The sequence below is a fragment of the Eriocheir sinensis genome, chromosome 3 (genome assembly GCF_024679095.1).
Source record: "Eriocheir sinensis breed Jianghai 21 chromosome 3, ASM2467909v1, whole genome shotgun sequence".
NCBI lineage: Eukaryota > Metazoa > Arthropoda > Malacostraca > Decapoda > Varunidae > Eriocheir > Eriocheir sinensis.
The window spans coordinates 25,792,833-25,815,171 of NC_066511.1; the positions used below are offsets into that span (position 1 = coordinate 25,792,833).

At 41.1% G+C, this 22,339-nt stretch overlaps 1 long non-coding RNA gene across 1 annotated transcript in view; it reads right to left on the reverse strand.

The window, feature by feature from the left end:
- Positions 1-22,339, reverse strand: part of LOC127003437 (uncharacterized) — a 71,440-nt gene that overhangs the window by 45,570 nt on the left and 3,531 nt on the right. The window contains exon 2 of the long non-coding RNA XR_007757072.1: positions 12,789-12,875. This is a non-coding gene — a long non-coding RNA (uncharacterized LOC127003437). The remainder of the gene's footprint in view (positions 1-12,788; positions 12,876-22,339) is intronic.

Sequence of the window (22,339 nt, forward strand, 5' to 3'; positions counted from 1 at the left end):
AAAAAACAAGTGAAAAAAAATTGAAATGTTAAGGAAAAAAAAAATGCAAGAGAAGCTTTCTGGCGATGGTCACGAGTCGCTAAGAAGAATAAATTGTAGGACACGAGAAAGAAGAAAACACTGGACACGAGAAAAAGAAAACACTGGAAGAAGAAAGACGGAGAATAAAGACAAAAAAACAGAAGAAAAAAAACGAAGAAAAAGAGCGACAAGTAGAATATTAATGAGGAGGAGGAGGAGGAGGAGGAGACGGTAAAAAAAAGAAACGAAAAGCAAAGACAAGGAAGAAGAAAAAGAAAACGAAGGAAAAGAGCAGAAAGAACAAGGCAAACAAGGAGGAGGAGGAGGAGGAGGAGGAGGAGGAGGAGATGGTAAGAAAAAGAAACGAAAAGCAAAGACAAGGAAGAAGAAAAAGAAAACGTAGAAAAAGAGGACAAAGAAAAATGCAAACAAGGAAAACGAGGAGGGAGAGAAAGAGAGAAAAAAGCCAGAAATAAAAACTCAATAAAATAGAAAATCAGATTAGAGGAAGAGAACAAATCGAAAAACACAACGTAAAGAAAAACAAGAAGATATGAAGGGAATGAAAATGAAAAAAAAATGAGACACAACTAGGACAAAAAAAATAAATAAAAGAGAAAACTCGGAAAACGCGGAGGAAGAAATAAAGAATGGAAACAGTGGGCGAGGGAGAACGAGACTAAAAGCATAAGGAGCCGGAATGAGACAAGCGAATAAAGAAGAGGAAGAGGAATAAAAGTCGGGAAAAAGTATTAAAAGAGTCGGGAGAAAGACTTTTTGAATCGGCGCAAACACAAAAAAGAGAGAGGAAAGGTGAGAGGAACAGGAGAATTTACAGAGGAGAGCCAGGAGAAACGAAATGGAAAAGAAAGAAAAAAAATACACAAAATAAGAAAGGAAATGCACAAGAAAGAGAAAAGGCAGGTTTGGGAATAAACTGAGTAAATTAACTGAGGATAGCAAGAATACACAAGATGAAAAAAAGGGAAAAAAACACGAAATGCTTAAAATGAGAGAAGAAAAAAAGAACAATACACAGAAAAGCATAGAGTTCAGTTTGTTAAAGAAAACGGAGACTCAACAGAATAAAGCCAAAACGAATAAGATTATAAAAAAAGAGAAAAAAAAATGCGACGCGGAGACGAAAGGAATGTAGAGGAAAGGAAAAGAAACGTGTGTGTATATACTCGGAGAAAAGACTTTAACATCACCGTATTTTGTTGAGATCAGAAAAAAAATAATTAAGGCGATATAGAATTTGAAAGCAGGCAAACTAACTCTCATTTCTATTCGCTTTTATAGGAGTAGTGACGAGCGAGATTTTTTTCTTTTTGTTTTTGCCTTTGAGCTGTTTCCTCTACTGTATTTTTTTTAAGTCCAAAGGTTCAGCGATAAATAAACACAGTACATCAACAATGGGTCGTATTACAAGACATATTGCAGCCCAAGAACACATATTTGACAAGGCTTTCGTAGGAGTTGTGGGCATTTCCAGGGGTAGTTTTATGACCCTGGTGGTGGTGTGAGTCTTCTTCTGTACCGTGAACCTGAAGAAACACTCATTAAAACCCGACTGACCTCCTCTTTGACCTTTAGAAATAGCTGATGTGAGAACTGAAAGTGTCTTACAATATCGCCTTAATTATTTTTTTTCTGATCTCAACAAAATACGGTGCTGTTAAAGTCTTTTCCACCGTGATAGCAAGCATGCAGGCGAACACCAGATCCACAACACCCGGCAACACATGTATACACCCGCACAACCACCACCAACACCACTACCCTTGATGTCCTTCCTATTCGTGCCGCGGCAAAATCAGTTCAGACGCTTCCACCCTAACCTATTCGTGCAGGCCGGTCACCTAGCGAAGTTATGGCTTACCAACCGGACATTACCCGCTAGTCCCCTCGCCACACATCAGCCCAAAGCTCACACTTCCTTGGACAGCTGCCGCCCTTCCCCCTTAGAGCATCGGTGGGCTGACGACTGGACTTCCCTCGTTTAGTCATGATCCCATTCACCGTCCACCATTTTACAGACATGCCAAGTAACCCAAGGAAGGGGAAAATATTCGCCTGATATGGTGTTGCCTCTCGTTGTCCCTCTCTTTCAAAGGTCAAGCGTGTAATACACAAAGCAACTGACAAAGGAAGGAATCTGAGAGAGAATAAAAAATAGCAGAGCATTTAGTATAGTTTTTCATTGTTTTTCTCCCGTAGACCAACGCCGATTATTACTTTCTCTCCCTTTCCAGGCCATTTCCTTGATAACAGCTCCTACATGATCAGTATGCCAGGCTCCGTTCCCTATAAGTTTTCCACGAACCACTTTCACGGGTTAATGGCTACATCAAACATATCGATTTTCTCGGTTAATAGTATATGGCCCAAGTTTGGCGAGAGAAAAAGTAATGGGAAGGAAAGGGCAGTATTTAACGGTGAAAGACAGTATAAAAGTTGCTTCTGGTAATTTTTCTCCCAGTTGGTAATAACACTTTCTTAGCAAGAGCCTGTTGGGCTGGTGTTGGCGGACAATCAAGGATACCTAACGTGAGTGGCAAAGGAAGGAGGATGGCAGAGAGCAAAGCAAGGGAGGTCGTCTAGTTGGTCTCTCATTCTTTCTCTTCCCTTAAAACGGCAGCATCCATTTGGATGGCTGACGTCACACCGATTTTTAGGAATAGAGACAGAAAAATATCGGGTAATTATAGGCCCATTAGTCTAATCTCAGTAAGGTAAGCTACTCGACGGCATAGAGACAAAATTTTCAGTTACTTTGAAAGTCACTCACTAATTAAGGATTCACAACATGACTTACGTAACAAGAGATCCTGTTTATTTAATCTACTGACCTTTTATAATGACCTTTTTCAATTTATGACATAACCAAATCACTGGACGTAGTCTATTTGGATTTTTCAAAAACATTTGATGAAGTTTCACACCATAAATTACTTTACTAAATCAAGCAACAATTGATTGCAGGTAAAGTACATCAATAGATCGGTAAATGGTTGAGCAACAGACAGCACAGAGTGGTGACTGATGGAGTTGCCTCAAAGTGAGTGCCTGTCGCTAGAGGTGTCCCTCAGGGCTCCCCAGTGCTGTCCATAATTCACACCAATGACGTTGACGTTGGACTTAATAATCTCATTGCTAAATTTGCTGAAAACAAAAAGATTCATATTTCGGTTCACTCAGACCAAGATACAGAGCCTCCAAGAAGATCTGATGAATGGGAGATGCCCTTTAATACTGATAAGTGTCCGGTTCTTCAAATTGGAACAAAAATAGGAGGTTCGATTATGAAAAGTGTTGTGTGGAACTCAAAAAACGTACAGTGTGTCACAACCCAGTGTCATAATCGTGTCAAGCATCAAATTCTAACAACAATACCTCGGCGCAGCAAATTAAGTCAACAAAACGTTGAGCGTCATTAATTTAAACTGTTCATTCATGAATAAAGATGTAATACTCTGTACAATAGAATATTTCGAACCCACTTGAAATATGCGGTACAGCAGTTTTGGTCTCCCACTCCACGGACATGGGATTCGAACCCTGGCCAGGGCAGTCGGCGTGCAGTTCACCCAAACCAGCTGTTCATTCTCCCTTTCGGGCTGGTCGATAAATTGGTACCTGGGGATACCTGGAGAAGGTAAACTGAGGCAATTCCGGATTTCACGGTAGCCCGTGTCCTGGGTGTCCTACCTCAGGCTCAAAGGGCCACTGGATCGGAGACGTGCACCGCAACCACGCGCAGCTTTAGCGTAAGCACCCACCTTTGCCTTTTACCATGCGAAGAACATTGTTAAATTAGGTCTTCGACGTAGGGCACCAAAAATGATCTTCCTTGCGGAAGAAACATTACTATGTCATGCTCTCATATTCTAACGTGTTCTCTCTTGAGAAACGTCGCCTCCGAGGAGAACTGATTAAATGTTTCAAAATATTCAATGGCTTTACGAATGCGGACAAATTCAAATTGTTTATGATCGCCGACACGTTTCGATAAAAAAATAATGGCACAAAACTTACGTGTAAACAAATAGTTAGACTACACCAATTTTTTTTCTTCACCAACGTTGTAGCACGAGAATGAAATATACTTCCACCTTAAGAACAAGCTCGGCCGCTCCTTCCATCTTTTTAAAATTCGCTAAAGCAGAGATACAAAGTCTTGGTGACCATTAGTTTTATGTAAATTCACTTGGATTTAAGGACAAACCACCAAGTCTGGACCTTAAGGACTGTGTTACGGACTGTGGGGTATGAATATCTATGTAAATCTTATCAACTAAGTGCACGATCAGTGCCTAACGTGAGCAGCAAAAGAGGGAGGCTGACAGAATGAGAAGAGAGGGCTTTTAGCTGATCTCTCATTATCTACTGATCGAGGAAGCAACCCACGGATTTTTTTCTTTTTTTTCTTTTTACGTTTCCCCCTATGGGGCCGGTAGACTTTCTAGGTGGGGCCTGATGATCGGCCCCAGCCCGTTGTGACGCAAGCAAGAGTTTAAAGTGGCGCCATCCTCCTTGGCTCATGCTGCCCCCTAGAGCTCATTATTGACCTTCTCTTTTAGAAGGAGAATCTAGTGTCCGGGTTGATAGATGGTCCTCTCGACAGCATGTGGGTAGTCTTAGGCCACTCGGTGGTGACTGAAAATTCCTAGCTTGTGGCACCGGGCGGGGTGGGAACCACGCCCGGTGTCTGTGTCTGTGTCTGTGTCTGTGTATATGGGGGGGGACAATGAGTGGAAATATACGTAAGGCGAGTGAGTGGATGTATTCCTCATCTGACCTTAATCGCTTTGAATCTCTGTCTTGGTCCACGTCTTCTTCTTTTGATCCTTTTGTATACCTTATTTACACACTAATTTATAAGATTTTTCTGTCTTCCTTTAATGGTATTAACTGTCCTCTCTAAGTTATGACACTGTATCTTTTCACTACCGCTTATCTACCAGGAATGTTTTCACGTAGCTCACAAAATTAATATTTCGCAGCCAACCTTTCTCTCCTGCCAGTCCAAGTATTGTTGCTAGTACTCTTGTATTCCTCATCCCTCCTGTCACCCTGCTCTTATCTTCCTGTGATGTTCGCTACCTGCTCGTCTAAAACTTTGATAGGGCAGATGGGTGAGTAGGAGGGTTGGGGAAGTAGGTGAATTGATGTGAGGGGAGTGGGAGGAGAAGGTAGGCAAAGTATTTGTGTGTATGTGTGTGTGTGTGTGTGTGTGTGTGTGTGAAGCAAGTGGGTAGGTGGGAAGGTACAGAAAGTGTTTACATAAATGAACATGCGTGAGTGTAGGGGGGGGGAGAGAGAGAGAGAGAGTGTGTGTGTGTGTGTGTGTGTGTGTGTGTGTGTGTGTGTGTGTGTGTGTGTGAAAGCGTATAACAAATGCCTGCGCGTGTGTACAGTATAATTGGACAGGCGCGTGTGGGGGCAGGTGGGAGGGTGTATGGCAGCACGCGAGCAGCTCTTCAGGTCTCCAGGTAAACATAAGGCTGACGAATACAAACAAACTCAATGTGTTGACGGTAAGGTCGTGCAGCAACTCCATTCCAACTCATCTTTACCGGAAAACTCATCAAGTGTTTACCTTCCTCTATTTTCCTCTTTCCCGAAATTCAGACCCTTTCAGGGAACGTCATAGAGACATTTGCATTCTCACTTTTTTTTTCATCATGCACTTGTGAAAAAGTCTACGGAGTCTGCATCCCGGATTTCATTACAATTCATATAAACTTGAAAAAACAAACGAGGACACAAAATATAATAATACTTGCAAAAACACCTGCAGAACTTTCACAATCCTTTCTTCATAACCCACAATATAGTTGATAACAATATTTTGTTTATTATTTTTCACAACATAATCAGCTAAATAAATGTGTTGCTGCCACTAAACACCAACAAAAAGCGTGACATTTCACCACCTGGAAATCGTAACGTAACATTTCAGAAAAGGTAATTAACTTAATGATTCCGCTACATACCAAGGCTAAAAGCGTGACAATTCACAACCTAGAAATCGTAATGTATCATCTCAAGCCCTTGCTTCCATCAGAGAAAGGAAAATCAACACACTTTCAACGTTCAGCCATTAGCAAAAGGAGGGACGATCTACCAACGAAGAACAGTGATGCAAATTTGAGGGGAACATCAAAAGCCCCGTTTCAGAGAGGGTGATTCAGCCAACATAAATTACACGTGATACGCACTCCACCATACAATTGATGTCATTGATTTATTTTAATGTAGTTTATTTAGGGGGAGGGAAAATGATGAAGCAACTAAAAATATCACACTTTTTCCTAAAAAACATAATTAGCTCCTGGAATTCCCACTACACACACATTAACGAAGCAGTCCATCATACGAGGCAAATTTGGATAAAGAGAGGAGAGGAGGGAAGGGAGAAGCATCAAAAAATACCTCGCTGCACCTGAGAAAGCATCATTATCTCCTAAAGTTGCCAATACACACACACACACACACACACACACACACACACACACATACATTAGCGAGACAATTATTGTTATGCAACATGGCGGAGGAAGGAGAAGGGAAGGTGGCAGGGAAAAGCATCTCAAACCAATAGGAATTACATGACTCCAGTGTGGAAGCTGCAGAACGCTAAACCTCAGACCATGCTGTCATTTCTGAATGGGGTAGGAGGAACTCGGTGTCCTTCAGTGCCTCAAAAACTCAATTTCTCCACCTATCAACTGGACACAATCTTCCAAACACCTACCGTATCCCCTTTTCTTCGAATACACTCAGCTATTCCCTTCTTTTTCACTAAACATCTTCGGCATCTCCTTAATTCAAAATATCAACTTGGAGCCTAATATATCATCTCTTACTAAATTAGCTTCCTCAAGGTTGGGCGTTCTGTATTGTCTTCACCAGTTATTTTTCCCTTCACCGATGCTGTCCATATACAAGGGCCTTGTCTACCCTCGTATGGAATATGCATCTCATGTGTGGGTGGGCTACACACACGTCTCATCAACACCCCTCCTCTTACTGACAGTCTTCTGCCTCTTAAATTCCACCGCAATGTTGCCCCTGTTTCTATCTTCTGTCGATATTTTTATGCTGACTGCTATTCTGAGGTTGCTAACTGTATGCCTCCTCCTCTCCTGCGGTCCAGCTGCACACGACTTTCTACTCTAACTCATCCCTATACTGTTTAAATTCCTTATGCAAGAGTTAAGCAATATCTTCCTTCTAACATCCATTTCGCTGATACACTCTGGTTCAGCCTTCCTTCGTCTATATTTCCTCCTTCCTACGGCTTTACTTCTTTCAATAGGAGAATATCAAGACGCCTCTCCACACGACATTAACCTCTCTTTTGTCCACTCGTTTCTACTTTTTTTTATAGGAGCAGTGATTAGCGGGCTTTTCTATTTATTTATTTTTGCCCTTGACTTTTTTTACAGCAAAGGAGACAGCACAAGGGCACAAAAAACGAAACAATAATAAAAAAAAAGCCCGTTACTTCCTTCCTTTCTGGAAATTAAAAATCATTCGTTCGTCTCGGGAAAAATAATCGCCTTTTCTGCCTGCCGCTCCACCTGCAGCCATTAGGTGAGGCAGCCCACCACCATCCCAGGAGTAGAAGTATTAGTCTTATGACGTAATAACTCGGGGGGACGTCTACACCATCTCCAGCGTCCGTCTCAGACCAATATTCAGCCGAGGAAACAAACTTGTGGAGCACCGTTATGTATACCCGCCCGCCCGCCCTCGCTCCCTCCCCCTCGCATAGACTCCCACTGCTGTTCCCGCCTCCTCGAAAACCACAGGATATTTTCCGTGCCATTTTGCAACGAGAAAATGGGAACTGGAAATGAGGGAAGAAGAGGGGATGGCCGTGTGTGTGTGTTTGTGTGTGTGTGTGTGTGTGTGTGTGTGTGTGTGTGTGTGTGTGTGTGTCGGAGAGAGAGAGAGAGAGAGAGAGAGAGAGAGAGAGAGAGAGAGAGAGAGAGAGAGAGAGAGAGAGAGAGAGAGAGAGAGAGAGAGAGAGAGAGAGAGAGAGAGAGAGAGAGAGAGAGAGAGAGAGAGAGAGAGAGAGAGAGAGAGAGAGAGAGAGAGAGAGAGAGAGAGAGAGAGAGAGAGAGAGAGAGAGAGAGAGAGAGAGAGAGAGAGAGAGAGAGAGAGAGAGAGAGAGAGAGAGAGAGAGAGAGAGAGAGAGAGAGAGAGAGAGAGAGAGAGAGAGAGAGAGAGAGAGAGAGGAGAAATAATGAACGATAAAAAAAGAAAGAAAAATGGAGACAAAACGAGAGAAGAACAACAGAGATAAAAAGAGAGAGAGAGAGAGAAAAAGAGAGAGAGAGAAAAAGAGAGAGAGAGAGAGAGAGAAAAAGAGAGAGAGAGAAAAAAAAAGATATAGAGAGAGAGAGAGAGAGAGAGAGAGAGAGAGAGAGAGAGAGAGAGAGAGAGAGAGAGAGAGAGAGAGAGAGAGAGAGAGAGAGAAGAGAGAGAAATGAGACGTGACGGAAGCAAATGGAAGGGCACAGACCAGCGACAGAAAGAAAGGCACCACCGACTGACGCAAACTCCATTGGGAAACGAGGAAGTCTACAGCCGCTTCATTAACCTGACAAGCTGTTGACCTGTTGTAAGTTTACGAGTGAGTGTTCCCATACTTCCCCTCCACATATATATATATAAAGCTGCTTCAGCGTCCTCATTCATCCCAAGCTATGTGAGAGAATGGAGAAGAATGGGAAGGAGAGGAACGGTCTAAAGATAATATAGATGAAAAAAGGGAACAATATTAGAGAAGAGAAGAAGAGGAAACGGATGACGATAAGAAAGTAGAGGAGGAGGAGGAGGAGGAGGAGGAGGAATGGGGGGAGAACAGATGAAGATATAGATGGCAGAAGGATATAAAATGAAGAGAAGATAAGAGAAGAGGCGGGAACGGGATGAAGATAAAAGAGAAGAAGAAGAGAATGAGAAGCAGAAGATGAATGGAAGATATGAGAGAAGGAGGAGGAGAACAGAATCTAGGGAAGAGAGGGAAGGAGATGAACGTAAAGAATGGAGAAATAAAAGGTGGGGAACAATTATAAGAAAAGAAAAGTTGGAAGGGAGAGAGACGGGATAAAAAAAGAAAGAAAAGAAAGAGGGAGAGAAACGAGAAGACAGCTGAAGAAAGAAAGGAAAGAGGGAGAGGGACGAGGAGAAGACAGCGGTGAAGAAAAACGGGTTATAAAAGGAAGAAAGAGAAAGAGAAAAACTGACAGAAGGGGAGAAAAGGGAGAATAAAGATAAGATAAAGGAAGATTAGAGAGAAAGAGGTAGGCAGAAGGGAAGAAAAGTGAGTAAGGGAACGAGATCATAGGATTTAATGGACACTCTCAAAGCAAATGAGTAATAAAATTGTTTCTCGGAAGCCTATTGGTGCCAAAGAAGGAGGATTATGGTGATGTTGATTTTGCTAGAGGAGGAGTAGGAGGAGGAGGAGAAAGAGGAAGAGGAGGTAGACCAGTAGGAAAATAAGGAGGAAAAGGAGCAGAAGGAGCAGAATCAGAAACAGGAGGAGGAGGAGGACGAGGAGGAGGAGGAGGAGGAGGAGGCGAAAGAACGGAAACAAAAAGAGGAGTAGAAGAGGAAGGAGGAGGGAAAAGAGCAAAGCAAAAAGGGAGGCGAGGGAGGAGGAGAAGGAGGAAGAGGCGGAGGAGGAGACGGAGAAGGAGAAGGAGGAGAAGGAGGAGGAGGAAGAGGAGAAGGAGAAGGAGGCGAAGGCGGAGGAGGAAGCGAAGGCGGAGGAGGCGATGGCAGAGGAGGAGGCGAAGGCGAAGGAGGAAGCGAAGGCGGAGGAGGCGAAGGCGGAGGAGGAGGCGAAGGCGGAGGAGGAGGCGAAGGCGGAGGAGGAGGCTAAAATGAGAAAGTAAAAGAGACAAACGAGGGGGAGGAAGAAAATTAAAGGGGAATTAAAGAAGTTAAGGAAAACGATGAAGTGAGGAGAGAAAAAAATATAAACAGACAAGAGTTTCGGAAAAATCCAACAAGCAAAAAAAGTAAAGTGGGAAGAAACGAGAAAAAGAAGAACGAGTATAAAAACAGATAACGAAAACTAGGAGGAGAAAGAGCAGAAGAAAGAGGAAATAACGCAGGGAACGAGCAGGGAGCAGGCCGTGGAAGAAGATCAAAAGGCGCTAAATTTGGAGAAAAAGGAAAGCTAACGAAATTTGAACGAAATTACTCGATGAACACACACACACACACACACACACACACACACACACACACACATCACACACACATCACATTAACGTTAGCACATTCAACAACATTCCCCTCCCAGAGAGACATCAAAGGCCTAGCATCACCATGGACAGTAAATCAACGCAAAAAAACTACTGTACACTGACGTTATCACAGCTGCTGCTCTTCTGTTTCCTGCCTGGTATTGGTCAAACCTGTGCTTTTTTATACGGGCGCAACAATAGCCACGATAGCAATGACAGCAATAGAAACAGAACAAGCACAGCCCTCCATCGTTTGTATTCTCTCCTGCCTACAACCCAGACTTCTTCATTAGGTATTCTTTTTTTTACAGGGGCAGCACTTAGTGGGGTTGTTTTCCCTTAGCAGTAGTAATAGTAGCAGTAGTAGTAGTAGTAGAGGTAGTAGTAATAGAAGTAGAGATAGTAGTAGTAGTAGTAGTAGTAGTAGTAATTGTTGATGTTGTTGTTGTTGTTGTTGTTGTTGTTGTTGAAGTGGCAGCGGCAGCAATAGTGACGTAGCGTAACGAAACGAACTCTACTCCTACAAAACACACAAAGTAGTAGTCAGACGATCTCACTGTCTCGGTCGCTTCTGTTACTTCACCTTACAAAGTCATCACAACACAGCACAGCCTCACGAGGAGTAAAGAAAGGAAGAAAAAAAATGCTCCGGACTGACTCTCATCGGTCCCTTCACTCCAAACACAGAGCCTAAGAACACCCCCTGTGTTACTCTTTTATAGGCCATTACGTCATCACAGCACAGCACAACAAAGCGTCCCGAGGGCAAGGGGGAGGAGAGGGATAAGGGTAAAACTTTGGGTCATTCTCTTACACATTTCGGCGACCAACAAATAATATACTTGACAAGGCTTTCGTGGGGTTTGAGGGCATTTCCATGGGTAGTTTTATGATCTTAGTTGCGGTCTGACCCTTCTTCTGTGCCAGTAGCCTAAAAAAACACTCATGAGAATTGATGTGAGAGGTGGAAGAGTCTGAGAACACCGACGTTTGCTCTCTGCTGCCTCCCATCGGCTGTCAGTGCAAACAAAGAATCCTACTCAGTTAACCGTCACTAAATCATCCCAACGAGAGCTGTGTTGTAATGATTCAGAGCCAAGGGAGGGAAGGAAAGGCTCTGCCCCGTGCTGGCTCCCATCGGCCCCATCACCGCCGCCGTAATCGCCTCCCAGCCCTGAATGGCAACAGTAAACCCTCCATTTTACGGTCGGTGAAGTCCTCCCGCCTGCTGGGGATGGCGTCTCAGGCAACACTCACCCCTCCAGAGTTTACTTGTTGCAACGTTTATGCCATTAGAAGTCATTGCTACCTCCTCCTCTTCCTCCTCTTGTTCCCTAGTCAAACGAAGCCTAACCTAACTTAACCTAATATATTCAAAGCAAACTTAACAAACCAAAGCAAGTCGAACAAATGCAAGCCAAACCAAACTTAACCTAACCTATCTTTTTCAAAGCAAATCTTAACAAATTAACTTAATGAAACCAATGCACATAGACAGTGATGGAGAACATTCTAAAAGGCCTTTTTCCTGCAGATGATAACATAATAATGGTTGAAGATGACGGTGATAATGATAATGATGATTTATTATTAACACCATTTTACTTTCCCTTAAGTTAAACACAGTTATTAATCCAAATATTATTTTTTCCTCGCATACTTTGATAGGAGCATGCTGACTCGCAGAATGAACTATATGGCAATCCGGGTAATAATTCAAAAGTAACTTCTTGTAATGCATGAAGTGCTTACTGATGAAACTTAAGTACACAATCCAGAGCACTCTCCTTACGTGAAGCCGACCAGAGTAACACATCACGTTACATAAAACCTCCCACTCAACGCAGCGTCTGATAGTGACTTCAAAACAACGATTCTCACACTGGTGGTGGAGCAGCAGCCTGACCATGAAGCCAGCCAACCAAGGATGAGAAAGAAGCTGTATGTTACGTGTTCTAGGAAAGGACAAGAAGTAGGAGTAGGTGGGAGTCTGGTGGATGGAGAGAGAGAAAGAAAGAGAGAGAGAGAGAGAGAGAGAGAGAGAGAGAGAGAGAGAGAGAGAGAGAGAGAGAGAGAGAGAGAGAGAGAGAGAGAGAGAGAGAGAGAGAGAGAGAGAGAGAGAGAGAGAGAGAGAGAGAGAGAGAGAGAGAGAGAGAGAGAGAGAGAGAGAGAGAGAGACGGTGAATATAACTCGATTTGTAAGCTATTTGCCCATGAAAAGACAAATTTTGGCACGGAGTGTGGTATTTTTTTCCTTTTAGAGAGAAAGATATATAAACAAAGAGGCACGGACAGAGAGAGAGAGAGAGAGAGAGAGAGAGAGAGAGAGAGAGAGAGAGAGAGAGAGAGAGAGAGAGAGAGAGAGAGAGAGAGAGAGAGAGAGAGAGAGAGAGAGAGAGAGAGAGAGAAGCACTCTCCTAAACAAAATTTTCCTCTCTGCACTCCCACAATGCTCTCCTCGCACTCGCACTCTCCCCGCTACTCCCGCCTTACCTTGAGCAGGTGGTGAGGGGGGCGGCGTTCCCATGCAGGCCGTGCTGCCAGGGAGCACACCATCTCTCCTCTCTTGTTCTCCTGTCTCTGAAAAAGAAAGAAAGAAAGTTGTCATACCATACAGACATGCTTATTTTTATTCTATTATGGCAGGTGAGTGATGTCAACATACAAATTTAGCAAATCCCATCACCCCCGCCTTTAATCTCTCTCTCTCTCTCTCTCTCTCTCTCTCTCTCTCTCTGAATATAATAAGTATATAAATAGAAATAGAAGGAGAAAGAACGTTGCTGCAGAGGAAAGTCAAAGGTTGAGCACTACAACCATTCTACATGCCCGTAAGTCATGAACACGCATTTACAAATATTTCAATATAGTTTTTGCATTGGTTGAAATTACATATGTTCCACTCCATAAGAAGTCCACTATTACCGCCAGCAAATTATGACTGGATAAAATGTTCGTATGATGACAGGATATCAGAAATATTTTTTCCTTTATTTTATGCGGGCAGCATAAATATAGATATGTATGCATATATATATATATATATATATATATATATATATATATATATATATATATATATATATATATATATATATATATATATATGTATGTGTGTGTGTGTGTGTGTGTGTGTGTATATATATATATATATATATATATATATATATATATATATATATATATATATATATATATATATATAGACACACACACACACACACACACACACACACACACACACACACACACACACACACACACACACACACACACAGCAGTTACTAGTAGTTCATACATACACAGACATACATACATACATACACACAGACAGACAGACAGACACATGCATACATATATTTTTTTCCAGTCTTGCTTTCGTAACCAACACACGCTCCCTCCCTCCCACTACCGTAACACCTTTCACTCGCGCCTCTTACCTGCCTCGGTAATTATTAAAGTAACGTTGCCGACAGAAACACTGATCCGAGTGTCTGCGCACACGTAAAAATAGCTGTTAGTTGTTCATTACTTGAAATATACCAGTGCACAGGTGTCATATAAAATGGCACCTCAATAATGGACTGGCACATAGGTGTCATAAAAGCTGGCACCCCACAGAAATGAATGATATGGATTGTAAACTGAAACGAGGTTCAGTTTTTACTCTATTGAAGGGATCATTGAAACCCTTGGCTTTATCGCCTATAAAGTTGCGATATCCTGGGAATGGAAAAAAAAAAAAGGATTCTGCAGAATACAAGCAAAACCTGACTCGTAAGGCTGATAAAATACACAATTTTTGTTTTATTCAAAGATAAGTTTATTAGCAAATGTATAAAGCCCAGAGCTCTCTTTGCTAAAATGCAAGCTTCACTTCATTGCAGGAAAAAATATTTTGTAGTAGTTCCGGGTAAAAGCAATAATTGTTGACGAATCACATACTTTTTGAGCTTTATGCAGTCTATTTCGAAATTAAATAACGCTTTGTTTTCCATTCCACACACACACACACACACACACACACACACACATATATATATATATATATATATATATATATATATATATATATATATATATATTTATGTACATATATATATATATATATATATATATATATATATATATGTACATAAATATATATATATATATATAAGTAATATATATATATATATATATATATATATATATATATATATATATATATATATATATATATATATATTACCTTTTATAGCATCAGTGCTAAGCGAGCTTTTTTTTTTTTGTTTGTTTTTTGTTTTTTGCCCTTGAGCTGCTTCCTTTACTGGGTATGTAGACAGACAGATAGGTTGATAAATAAATACATAAATAGATGGATGGATAGATAGATAGATAGATAGATAGATAGATAGATAGATAGATAGATAGATAGATTCACTGACTGATTGATAGATGGATAGACAGATAGATACAAAAAGACAGACGAGAACAGATAGCCAAACACACACACACACACACACACACACACACACACACAGAGAGAGAGAGAGAGAGAGAGAGAGAGAGAGAGAGAGAGAGAGAGAGAGAGAGAGAGAGAGAGAGAGAGAGAGAGAGAGAGAGAGAGAGAGAGAGAGAGAGAGAGAGAGAGAGAGAGAGAGAGAGAGAGAGAGAGAGAGAGAGAGAGAGAGAGAGAGAGAGAGAGAGAGAGAGAGAGAATCCAATTACCAAGTTCAGAAGCCCAAAGTTCACAATGGGCGACGGAAATGAACGTAATTAAAAGGAAAAGTTTATGACACAAATACCTCTTGTTTAGATCCTTCACAGTGTATTATGGGATGAGTCGGCACATTGAAAGAAGGGGCAACGCCGACACTTACTGGGTCATCGGGGGGAATGGGAGAGTGTATGGTTGGCGTTAAGAGGGAAAGAAGAGTAGCCTACATACATAGAAGTAGCCGATAAGTTTTCTTTTTTTTAATTTCTCTCTCTCTCTCTCTCTCTCTCTCTCTCTCAAAAAGATATCGATTTACCACCAAAAAAGACTGAAAAAAGTGTGTAAGTAATAAATAAACTAAACTTTTCTCGAGACACCTTTGAATTTTCTACACCAAACATTTAGTATCGGTTCCGAGAGTAAATGGCCTTGAACTGATCTATGTCTACTAAGAGATGATATAAAGGAATGATATAAGGGAGATATGATATAAAGAATTTCTCGTCTCTAAAGAAGGAACTCTCGGACACGTAGCAATAGTTGTAAGCGAGATCCATTTAGATTCAGTTAGACGATACCAGCAAGAAGAAAAGGCAAACCGTGCGTGGGGGTGCTGTGAAAAATAATGGAGAATAATTAGTTTAATTGGCGTAAGAGCAGAGGAGAGACGGGGAGCATATCTATCTGTGTTGCGGACCCTTTGTAGAAGTCGATTAATTAAAAGGTGACTGACACACACGCACATACGTCACATAAGAAGGGACTGAGATATCATCGACAACGGAAGAAGAAAAAAAAGTGGGTTCATAAAACAGGCGGTTTTTCGGAAGATGGGAGTCAGAAGGGAGAGTTTTAAGACAAGTGAAATAACGATAGCAATAAGACATGCCCCGAAAAGACTTTACAAAATATTCATCGAAATTATAAATGCGTGTCCTCTCATGACAAGAAGAATCAGGAAAAATATGCTAGGATGGATGAAATATTTTTTTATATATTTTTTCGTGTGTGTGTGTGTGTGTGTGTGCGTGTGTGTGTGAGCATGTGTGTGTGTTTGGTGGGTGGGGTTGCATGAAGAATCAAAGATAGCGAGCCCATACGATTCCTTGCAAACATGGAATCACTATTTGCAAAACAACGACATTGAGCACCGTCAAGTAAAATAAAAAAGAAGGTAAAACTAATGTTAAAAATTACTGTAGCAAATAAAAAATATAAAAATAATAAAATCAAAGCGGAAAATCGACACGTCCATGCATTGTGTACCCGACTCGTATGTTTCCTGACAGCGGGATGTGCTCAAGAGACTCCGACCCTCCTCCCCATCCCTCCCTCCCTTCCCCTGTCCACCACCACCCCATGATGTGAAAGGGATAGGACTCAATTAATGACTATGTTCTTGCTTCATGCTTTGTCTTTACATCACACACACACACACACACACACACACACACACACACACACACACACACACACACACACGCACGCACGTAATGTGTTCAGGTTAGCATTAATCGACTGTAAAAGTGTCCTTAATAAGTAATAATTCGCCTGCGTTTTTAATGTTACTTTCTGCCTGTCGTATAAACTATGTAGAATCACTTCCTGAAAGACCAGTTTTCCTTACGAATTGCCTTGACCTCTCTCTCTCTCTCTCTCTCTCTCTCTCTCTCTCTCTCTTGGTCGGATAGATGGTGCCCTTAACGTAGACAAGTGCCAGGTCCTTCAAGTTGGAACGAGGAATAAAAGTTCGAATACGAAATGCGCGGCGTTAAAAAGCGTTCAATGCGTCAAAGACTTGGGGTCAAAATCGCGTCAAACCTCAAAATTTCACAGCAATGCATCGATGCAGCAAATAAAGCGAACAGAATGTTGGGCTTCATTAAAAGAAACTTTGTATTCAAGAATAAAGATGTAATACTCCTACAACAGTTTAGTCAGACCGTACAGTTTTGGTCCCCACCGTAAAGGATATTGCTAAATTAGAAGGTGTTCAGCGTCGGGCAACGAAAATTATCCCTTCCTTGCAAAATCCTACGAAGAAAGGCTTTCTATCCTTAACATGTTCTCTCTTGAGAAACGTCGCCTCCGAGGAAAATTGATCGAATGTTTTAAAATACTTAATGGTTTCACGAATGTAGACAGATCAACATTGTTTATGATCGATGACAGTCTGCGCACGAGGAACAATGGCGTAAAACTCAGATGTAGACAAGTAAATTCAGATTGCACCAAATTTTTCTTCACCAACGTTGTAGTGCGAGAATGGAATAAGCTTCCACCATCAGTGGTCCAGTGTAACACGATTGACTCCTTCAAAAATAAGCTCGACCGTCACTTCCTTCAACTTAATATCAACTAGAGTAGAAATGCAACGTTTTGGAGTCTTCTGATTAATGTAAAATCACTTAGGTTTAAGGACAGACCACCAAGTCTGGACCATGGGGTCTGTGTGGTCTGATTTTCTATGTAAATCTATGTAAATCTCTCTCTCTCTCTCTCTCTTTCTCACACACACACACACACACACACACACACACACACACACACACACACACACATACATTTATATTCAAACAACTCCATTGGTATATCTTGTCAAAGATCTATCCAGAAATGCATAATAATCCCGTCTCTTCTGTGCTATATGTACCACTAACTTTGCAGAGCCATTTCGTGGTAATCAACCTCTCTCAGACTCCCACACTTGACACGCATCTCAACGAGTCTCGCGCAGCACCGCTTCATCACCGATGTATTGGATCAAAGGTCTCCGAGGAAATTAATAATCCTGTATTTCCTGTGTTAGTTGTCGAGCGTGTAGAACCATTTCCTTCGACTCAGGCAGTGATTCTCAACCTGCGAGTAGTGTACCTTAACGGGTACTACTCGAGGGAAATCTTTGGGGTACGAGACTGTTTTCAAACATCAAACTAGGGTTTTCATAAAAGCAGATATATAAAGCAAGACCTTGTATAAGGCACCACGGACTGAATTATGCATAATTATTACAGGAGTAGTCTTCCAAGTTAATCCACATATAAAACATTGGGTATACGTTAACTAGGATTAACGAAGTAGATGATATCTTTTTGCGCCTGTTCAGTGTGAGGGGGCACATCATCACCTAAGGAAACGTCGATGGGCACATACTAAACAACAATATTGCGAGCAACTGCCCTAGAGCCTGTAGTTCTGCTTTATCCGCTCAATGCCCTACACACACACACACACACACACACACACACACACACACACACACACACACACACACATAATTCTAGCAAATTTTAAACAGTGGTGTATCTTGTCAAAAAGTCTAATGAATAATTCTTCTACTTTCGTTGTTTTTTTTTTTTTTTAATGAGAACTAAATCAAAGCATTTTCTGAAAGCCTATTCTTCTTCATGCATTTCCTTTGCCTCGTACACACAAAAACAATATTTTGAAATGTGAATTGATGTACCTAATCAAAGGCCTACATTTGCATTACTAAGCTTTCATCTTCCGAGAAAGTCGTCGTGTGAACGACTCGAATGTAGAACCATTTCCGGAAGTCCCTGCATGGCCTGCTGCAGTGTGCAAGCCTTTTATATTGGTTGGTATTTTTTTGTCATATTCAGCGGCGGGACACAACTTTGCCCTTAATTACCGATTCCAGTACCTGACATTAAACTGATGTGAGACTGATGGGTGATAATTAACTGGGTATTTCCTTCCCACTTTACAGGTATGAAAAATTTTGTGCAGATCATAATTATTTCTGTGAATTTGGACGAGCATTTCTGCCGTGATATTAAAAACGGAAAGCCATTACAGCAGTGCATGTGAACTGACACCGCGCTCCGCGATGACATGGTGTGCAGGCCGAGGTTTGGACACTTTTAGGCACGTGATAACGAATGCAATGATACAATCCTTTTAGTATGTAATTATCTCGTGAAATGTTAATGGATGAATGTGACATCTCTCATGGATGTCTTTTTACTGCTATATACATACACAAAACGAATTTTCATGTATCTCAACTGAGCGATAAATTGTTTAGAAATATATTTTACTTAACCCCCGCATCTTGTCAGTCTCTGTGTTTCGCCTTTAACATCTACTATATAGTAAAACAGCCAAAGTAACAACATGACTTGGGTAACATACTTTTTTTTTAAATGACTGCCCCATAAAAAATAGAAAAAAATAAAATAATAAAAATAATCGACGACTGACTGACCCAAACAGCGATGCGACGGAGACGTGTGTGTGCGTGTGTGTGAGGTGTGTGTAATTCACCTCACCTCTTGGTCTGCTGCAGATCTCTCTCGAGACAGCCAGCCGTTCCCCCTGTAGTACCGATCTTTGGGTAGGACTGAGACCACTCACACACAACACACCACGACAACGAGGTCACAACTCCTCGCCTGACGTCGCGTACCTACTCACTGCTAGGTGAACAGGGGCTACACGTGAAAGAAGATAAACCCAACTTATTTTCACCCGGCCGGGGAATCGAACCCCGGTCCTTCTGGTTGTGAGCCAGACGCTCTACCCCTGAGCTACCGGGCCGTGTGTGTGTGTGTGTGTGTGTGTGTGTGCAACACAGCTATATCGCCCAATCGTTCTCATGAGACAAATAGGAGCATTCGATTTTTTTATTTTTTTTTTTTTTGTTCCATTGTTGCCCTGAGAGTAAAATATCTAGTCATATTCAGTATGCATGCAGTATTGACAATCTTCGAAGTTAAAAGTTAAATACATTTGCATTCAGGCAACGATCATATTGTTCCTGTCATCATAAGGCCTTCATCGTTGTGCATGAAAATATCAGGAAAAGGCAACAAAATTTCACATAATACTGAAAGGCTTTGCGAAAATTTCATACTTTGGAGGAATTCAATTAACTCGGTAAAGTGGTAAGGCAATAGACGCACATTAACCGAATCGCAGTGCAAAAGAAAGGAAACGTATTTACAGTGGTTAATTAAGGCAGTGTATTCAAGAAAAGTCTTAATGTGAAAGAAAATGCGAGAAAGAAACCACTTCCTACCGTTGTTGCGTTCGAGGATCTTACTTCAGGGGAGGTGGAAGAAGAGTTGTTTACGAAAGGCAAACCTACACCAGGAAGCAACTTACGTATTTCAGACTGGATTATACAAGCACTAAGTGGCGAAAGCGCATGCCACTCCCAAGAAAAACTAAATAACACTCTCACTCACTTGGAATGAGTCATGCAAGAACTGAAGTCCATGTCATTCCCAGGAAACCTTCACTCACTCACTCACTCCTTGGCTACCTTGTGACATACCATTCGATTTATGGTTCGGCCAAAAAGTGGTAATGAGGTGTTAAATGTAAACAAATGTGTCTACCTCAGACATTACTCCTGACACATATTTTACGTTTTTTTTTTTTCCTTTTATCGTAATATTTATTTAGGCTGCCTCTGATAAGTGTGTGTGTGTGTGTGTGTGTGTGTGTGTGTGTGTGTGTGTGTGTGTGTGTGTGTGTGTCTTGCGTGCGCGTGTGGGTGGGTGGGTGGGTGTATGTGTGTGTGTGTGTGTGTGTAAAAATACAATAAACGTATAGCGAAAGCTGACACCCTCCCACATACTCTCTCTCTCTCTCTCTCTCTCTCTCTCTCTCTCATCACATAACAAGGAAAAACAAGATGATCAGTGACCTACATATATGTTGCCTTTGAGCCTGTGGTAAATATGAACTCATTACCGCTTCACACAATTTTCTTGACGCGAAGACAGAACAGACGAGGAAAGGAGTCTTGCACTTTCTATATATTTTTGTTTTGTTTTGTTTTTCGAAAGAGGGAGGAAAAAATAAGAGGCGATGGGATTCACTGCTGAAATCTGAGCTTTGGAAGAAGAGGCACGTGCGTTATTTTCTTCCTATCGGTACCTCCTCTCTCTCTCTCTCTCTCTCTCTCTCTCTCTCTCTCTCTCTCTCTCTCTCTCTCTCTCTCTCTCTCTCAGGGAGGACAAGAGGCGTATGAAATCCATTCCCGCAAACCAGGGTTGTTGTTGTTTTTTTTAATCAAAAAAATCGGATTTTTTTATTCAAATCAGATTTTTTTTATTTAAATCGATTTTTTTGTATTAATGAAAATAATAAAATGAATGTAAACCTCTATATTCTCTACATTAGTTTCAAACACTTGTTGGAGTAGCCTGGCTGGCTGTTTGAGCCAGTCCTAAGACTGACCATCCGCAGCCAGCCAGCCACTGGCCAGCACCACACCACAACTCTCTCTAGTCTCTTAACAGTCTAACCAGATCATGTCATGTTTTGGACATGTCCTCACTGAAATTGTACAAAGAAAAATGAATGCAGCTTCAAATGAAAGTATCAAAAATGGTTGTGGATGATCCATGTATGTATGTGAAGTGATTCTTTGAAAAATAGAGGTACGGTATATACTCCAAATATTTCCTTTACTGCCACTTCCTATAGTTGGTGTTTCTTGTCCCTTTTAATAGCTTTTATTTAGTTCATTTGAGTGTTTGGAGGGGTCTAAGACTACCCACATGCTGTCCTCATGATTGCCCATCAACCGGACTCCAGCGATATATACTCTAAAGAGGACAAAGTGAAGCTCGGGGGGTGGGGGGGAATAGCCAAGCATCTAATGCAGCCAATGTCAACAAGATGAGAAAACAGCTACAACAAGCAAATGAACTGAAGTTGCTAGCCCATGGTTGCACTGCACACATTCTAAATGTATTGGCTTTCATGTTGTAAAATACTTTTGAAACCATCACTCTGCCTCAGCAAGATACCGTCAGAAAGGCGGTCAGTGCCTTGTTCTGCTCCAGGACACTGGACGGACCAGGTGTGGCTGACGGAAGATATATATATATATATATATATATATATATATATATATATATATATATATATATATATCTATATATATATATAGATATATATCGATATATATAATGAACTAAGCAGCTCAGGTAAAATTTTGTGAAGTTGACAAGGAAAATATTCATATCAAAGTTAGAGAGTGTTTTCTTTGTTTATTTCTCCATTATATGTTGTTGCTCAGCAATAAAATCAAGATTTAAATCAATGACATTAAAAAATCAAATAATATAAATATTGATTTAAATCAATTATTTTTTTAATAATTTGATTTAAGTCTTTATTCAAATCAGTGATTTAAATCGACTTGATTTAAATCAAACAACCCTGTCGCAAACACTGAATCACACGAGATTTGTTGAGGGAGAGAGAGATAGGTAGAGAGAAATAATGATAAATGATAATAACAATAACAATAATAATAATGATCATAATAATAATAATAATAATAATAATAATAATAATAATAATA